Genomic DNA, 6,464 nt, shown 5'->3' on the forward strand with positions numbered 1-6,464 from the left:
TTAATCTCAAAGGATTCACAATTGAACTCAAAGACTTTCTTTAACTCTACTGTTAACTCTTTCTTGAATGTGAATTATGAATTCAAGAGTTATGGTTCATGATAAGAAGGATCTCGATAACAATATAGCAATTCGATAATTAAGAATAGAACTTTTAAAAGAAACACGAACTCAAGAACTCAAAATAAACTTATCTCAAGAATAATCAAATCTAGGAAAAGTATCCTAGATTACTCTTTTACTGATCTAAAATTGTATTTAGAGCGTTAGGACGAACTAGTTCAACACTATAATAGCCTTACATACTTGGAAGAACATGGTTCTTGAAGAATCTTGAATAATCTTGTAGAAGAACTTGATTAGAAGCCTTGAAACCCTAGTATGAAGGTAAACGATCAAGTAAACCATTCTTGAGATTCTTGAATTAGTTTCTTGAAATCTTGAAGAAGAATCTTGGAAAATGATTGAAAGAATCTTGAAAACGATTGAAAGAATATTGAATGGAGTTTCTACTTTGATTCTTTCTTAGAGTTTGGTCTTAGGATTTGAGATAGAAGAGAATGATGGATGAAAAGATTAAAATATGATTGTTTTGAGCCTTTTATTTGTCAAGAAATTCGTTTAGGGTTTTCTTGGATGTAAAAAAACAAAAACAACCCTTTTTAATGTTTTCCCATCGCCTAATTCGTAGACAACACTGTATAGGTTACTAAAATTGTCATAATTGTTTACTCAAAAATTGGATCGACGCGAAATTAGTGACGTTAGAAAGTAGATTCAATTACCTTTAATTGGATAGGTCAAGGCTCACGTAACTCTTTATAATCTAAGAGATATGGTCAAATGAAGTTGACCCAAGTAGAATCTTACATCAAAACTTAATCGATAAGGAATCTTCAAGAACACTTACCAAGAACTCATCAAGAACTTAAATCCTTAAATTTCAAGAATGAAATTACGCTGAATAAATCATGATTGGCATGTGGGTGAAAGAATCCAACACTATGGAAGCTTACATACCTCAAAGAACTAGGTTGTTGGCAAAATCTTGAATTTCTTGAACTAACGCTTGATAGTTTGAACTTTTTCCCCTCTTGAATGTTCTCTGTAAAACCCTAAACTCTTTTAGGGATGAATGAAACTAATTCTAATAAGTTTAGAATCCTAAAACCTTATTAAAAATGCTTAAATCCGATTGACTAAGGAAAATACCAAAATACCCTTCATATTTTCGGGTAACTTTCCTCAATTGGACAGCCCTACTTGAAACGGGCATATCTCCCTCATACGAACTTGAAATTTAGCAAACTCAGTGGAGTTGGAAAGATAATTCAAATTTCTTTCATTAGATATCTTGTAGCCCACCTAATTAATCTTGTACTAGGGATTATGGTTGTTTTAAGTTGACCAAAAACTCATAACTTAAGCATAACTTGCAAAATTTCAGATTTTGCTATTTCAAATTTAGTTCTCTTTTTTTAAACTCAAGCTGCTACATCTAGTGACCTTAACACTCAAGAAATTCTAAATTGCTCGATAAAATCCTGCTCACAACAAAGAATGGTTCGAGTCTTTACTCAATAAAATTCTGAGGTGTTACATAACTAATCAGAAAGCACTAGGTGGTATTGATCGAAGGATAATATATCTTCATTCACAGAAAACAACCTAGTCAAGATTTTCATAGAAAACAAAAAGTGTAAACTTTGTCTTTGAACAACTCAAGCTTTCAGAACACACCTCAAGGGACCTTATAGAGTTATCAAGTGCATCTTTTGGTTGTTTGTTACGAAATGCTTCTGATGTGGTAAACTTGTAAGATTTGTTTCAAATGTATAAAGGAACACATTCAGTGTGTGATAAGTTAACACATGAACATAATTAGAGGTAATTGTGTGGTGTGTTATTAAAGTCTATATTAATTAGAGTTAGTTAATATAGTGGGAAATAGAGGTATTGCTTTTGCTCTTATTGTAATAGTGTAATCTGTATATGTGCATTTGGAATCTCAATTCACTTGTTTCTTGAAAATAATGAAAACAATTAAAAATTCTTGTGTGACAGGTCGTTGTTTTTCTCCCTTGAGATAAGGAGGTTTCCACGTAAAACTCCCTGTTGTGTTTACTTTATAGTTTAGTCTCTTCTATTGCATTATCAGTGTATCATCAACCTGGTCCCTTATTACACATTGGAATATCACATCTCATAAATTGGTATTAGAGCAGTACTTTCTATCTTATTAACATCAAGAAAGGATCCTGAAATGATGGCAACCCTAACAACCTTAGAAGAAGGATAGTCTACTACATGTCTACCTCGTTTTAACAGACAGTACTACAAGTAGTGGAAGACTAGAATGCATGATTATATCATAAAAGAGGACAGTGAACTATAGGACATAACTTTTGATGGACCTCATGTTCCCACTAAGGATGTCAAAGAAGGAGAGCTAACTAGGGTGGTTCCTAAAACCAAAAGAGAATATGACGAAGCTGGAAGAAAGAAAATAAGAAAAGAACCATAAGGCCAAGAATCTACTGGTTTGTGGAATTGGTGTTGATGAATACAACAGGATCTCAACATGTGAAACAACCAAGGAGATCTTGGACTGTCTGAATACAGCCCATGAAGGTAACATCAAAGTGAAGGAATCAAAGGTGGATATGTTCACTACTCAATATGAAACCTTCAGCATGAAAGAAGGAGAGACCATTTCTGAGATGTACTCCAGATTAACTTCCATCACCAATGAGCTCCGACGTCTTGGTGAAACTATTCATCCAAGCAAGCAGGTTCGTATAATTATTTATGTCCTTCCTAAGTCATGGGAAAGAAAAATAAATGCTATCACTGAAGCTAGGAACCTGAAGACTCTTATCATGGATTAGCTGATTGAGAATCTTTAAATATATGATTTGAACAAGCAACACAAAAATTCCAAAAAGGACCGAAGGAAAGGAAAGTTCTTGGAACGAAAACCATCACCAATTGACCTATAGAGAGATGATAAGGAAATGGCCTATCTGACAATCAGATTTCATAAAATAGCCAAAAATTATGGAGGGTTTCTGAGGAAGTGAAACTCTAGTCGATTAGCAAATTCCACTTATTTGGGTCACAAGTTGTAACACCCCATATTCAAAAAAGCCAAATAGCAGCTTTCCAGAAGTTGCAGGTGCCAAACCATGCCGGCCACCCACAGACTGTCGATGGGACCACGGACCCTAGGTGTGGTCTGTGGATGGCCTGCCTAGTTATGGTATGAGGGCCAAGAACTACGGCCAGACCTATGGATCGTAGGTCATACCACGGTTCGTGATTAGGGTCCTTGGCTTGAAACCCCAAATCAGAGTCTCTAATGACCAACTGAAGGTCCACCAGGACGGGCTGTGGGTCAGACCACGATCCATCGACTGGGTCCGTCGGTGGTCAGGTGTCACTTAATTTTCAGGGTTAGTTAGGTCTTTTTCTAATTAATTTGTTCCTATACTACGTTGTTTTGCCTATGTTTGGGACCAATATATAAGTCTTTTTACCCCCAAATCCATCCCATTTAATTCATTCTTCCAAATTCACAAAAGAATCCCAAATTTCCTCTCAAATATTCTCTCTCTAGAAACTTGAAAAGGAAGAAGAAGATTTAACCTTGGGTTTCAAGCTTAGGTGTCAATTTCTCCATTGCAGGCTAGCATTTGTAGTCAAGGTATGATAGTTTTCATCCATGGATTCATTTCATCCATGGAGGTCCCAAATTCTCCATTTCAAATGGTAGAATTACCCAAGTTAGTTAGGGTTTTAGCTTGAGTTCCTTTCATTATTGATTTAAATGATTAAGTTATGATCTTCTATGCATAAATTGATGAATTACAGTTCTTTTATAATGTTTCCCCCCATGAACCCATGAATCCGCATGTTTTCATGTTATGAACTATATATTGTGTGATTTTGATCTTATAGAAAGAGTCCTATTAAATTGAGCATGTATTACTAGTTTTACATGAATTTATGATGAAATCCATATTTAACCCATGTTTTCTAAGAATTGATGATTGAAAGTGGGTTTTGACCTCAAGGAGGTAAATTATGGACTTATGTATTTTTTATGAAATCTATGCAAATGTTTCAAGGGTGCTTGGAGAGTAAAGTACCATGATGTTGTGTTGTGAAAGGATATTCTTATCAAACCATAATTAGCATGATGTGAAAAGTTTTCTCACATAGAAAGAATTCTTAGGTTGAAAGGCTTTCTCACCTAATTGAATCAAAGATAAAGAGCTATCTTAATGAAACAAGCTTGAATTGATTGTCTAAGGGCACCTTTTCATGAGTAATGAAGTCAAGTAAGAAATGATTATTCCGTGGGAATTTATGCTTAGCACCGAGTGGCTATTGATAGTGAGATGGAAGTTCTCCCATAGTAGAGGTCGGGTTTCCAAAGTAATCTCATGAGATGGAAGCTCTCCTGTAGTATAGGTCAGGTTTCTAGTAGAAATCTCCTTATCCCTTAACTATGTGCCCCCATAGGTTGATTAGCTCGTGGATCCACTTAGGTTAGAAGTTTATGGTCCTTACCTTTGGCAAGTAGGACACCTCTTTTCGGTGTGGGGTAGACACCAGATTCCATGTTATAGCTCACGTGGTATCAATGACAGTTAAGGATAATTCCCCATAAGTAAATTGAACTAAGGGTACTCAAGGAGTATTTCATGTGTTCAAAGGTTTTAAAGAAGAAGTTAGCTTGCATTGACCATGATTTATGACTTATGTTTTATAACTCTTTCATCTGATGTTTTAGTTTGGTCAATTGCATATCATGAAATGAAATGTCCGTTTTAGCACGATTTAAATGTTTTATGAACGACTATCATAGTTGGTACATCTTTTTGTAATAACTCATACTCTTGCCTACATTTCCCCAAATATAGGGTCTGATATTCAGGGTGCTCAGTTTCGTGGCTAGTGGGTGATTTGATTCATTCCTGAGCTTTGGTGAATCCTCATGCTTACAGGATGGAGTTTATTGTTTTCACTTTCTTTCATGTATTTTCTCTTATGGACATGATGTATGGGCTAGGCCCAATTTCCTTCTATTGTATTAGATGGCTACGTTGAGACAAGAGTCTAGACTTCCGTTTTTCATTTTATAAAATGTTTTGGACTTGGACTATTGTTTTACTCTGATTATTCTATTTCTTATGTCATGAGAACTAAGTGGCTTGTATGGGACCCTTCAGCATTCTATACGCCATGTTACATCTAGGAGGTACCCATGGGTCGTGACAAACTTGGTAATTAGAGCACAAGGTTTAGAATGGTCCTAGGATATCTCATAAGCCACGTCTAGTATAGTCTTGTTCATGCGTGTGAAGCACACCATATTTATGAATGAGAGACTACACGATGATTAGGATACTACACTTATTTCATTACTCTAAAGTTGTGTGATAGAGTTTAACTCTATAAAGTCTCTCTCCTAATCCTTATCCTATGTTCTTCAAGATATGAATACCCGAAGAGCTTATTCTAGAAGGAATGTGAGAGAGAATGCAGAATAAGAAGCCCCTCCCCAAGCTCCTCAAGTTCCGGTCGATCCTTTGGCCAAACATGTGTCTAATGTAGAGTTTAGGGCAGCTTTTCAAGTATTGTCTCAAGTCGTGACGGTCCAAGCCAATAGGGAGGTTGTGGTTCCCGCAAGCTCAAGTGTGAATACGATGGCATCAAGAGTGATGGACTTCACTATGATGAACCCTCTGGAGTTTTATTGTTCAAAAGTTGAGGAAGACCCTCAAGAGTTTATCGATGAAGTCTATAAAATTTTGATTATCATGGGGGTTACACAAGTGGAAAAGGCGGAGTTGGCCGCTTATAACCTAAAGGGTGTGGCTCAAATTTTGTATAACCAATGGAAAGAGGGGAGGTTGGAAGATGCGGATCCTCCTAATTGGGAGAAGCTTTAGGCCACTTTTCCTGATAGGTTCTTTCCCCTTGAGATGAGGGAAGCTAAGGTGCTTGATTTCATTAACATTCGACAAGGGAGTATGAGTGTGGCAGAGTATGATCTAAAGTTCAATGAATTGTGCAAGTATGCTCCAACAATGGTTGTCGATTCAAGGGCCAAGAAGAGTATGTTCGTTTCAAGTGTGTCTGAAATGGTGGTTAAAGAGTGCCCAACCGCAATGCTTTCATGATATGGACATCTCTCGTCTCATGGTACATTGATGCTTATCGTGACCAATGACACTATCCTACGATATGAGTGTCTACGATCATCAATAATATAGTAACCCAACTGAGGGTTGGGGTCGTGTCCCAAGGGAGCGGTTTTGAGAATTAATAACCAATTAGAATTTCATTCAAGTTAGTCGTAGTTAAAGACATTTGCAATAAAAGATATAGTAAATTAAAAAGAGGTGACACAAAATTGTCAACTATCACAGGATGGTTTTGTAACAAGTACTAAAACA

This window comes from Solanum tuberosum, unplaced genomic scaffold, assembly GCF_000226075.1.
Source record: "Solanum tuberosum cultivar DM 1-3 516 R44 unplaced genomic scaffold, SolTub_3.0 scf00291, whole genome shotgun sequence".
NCBI classification, from domain to species: domain Eukaryota; kingdom Viridiplantae; phylum Streptophyta; class Magnoliopsida; order Solanales; family Solanaceae; genus Solanum; species Solanum tuberosum.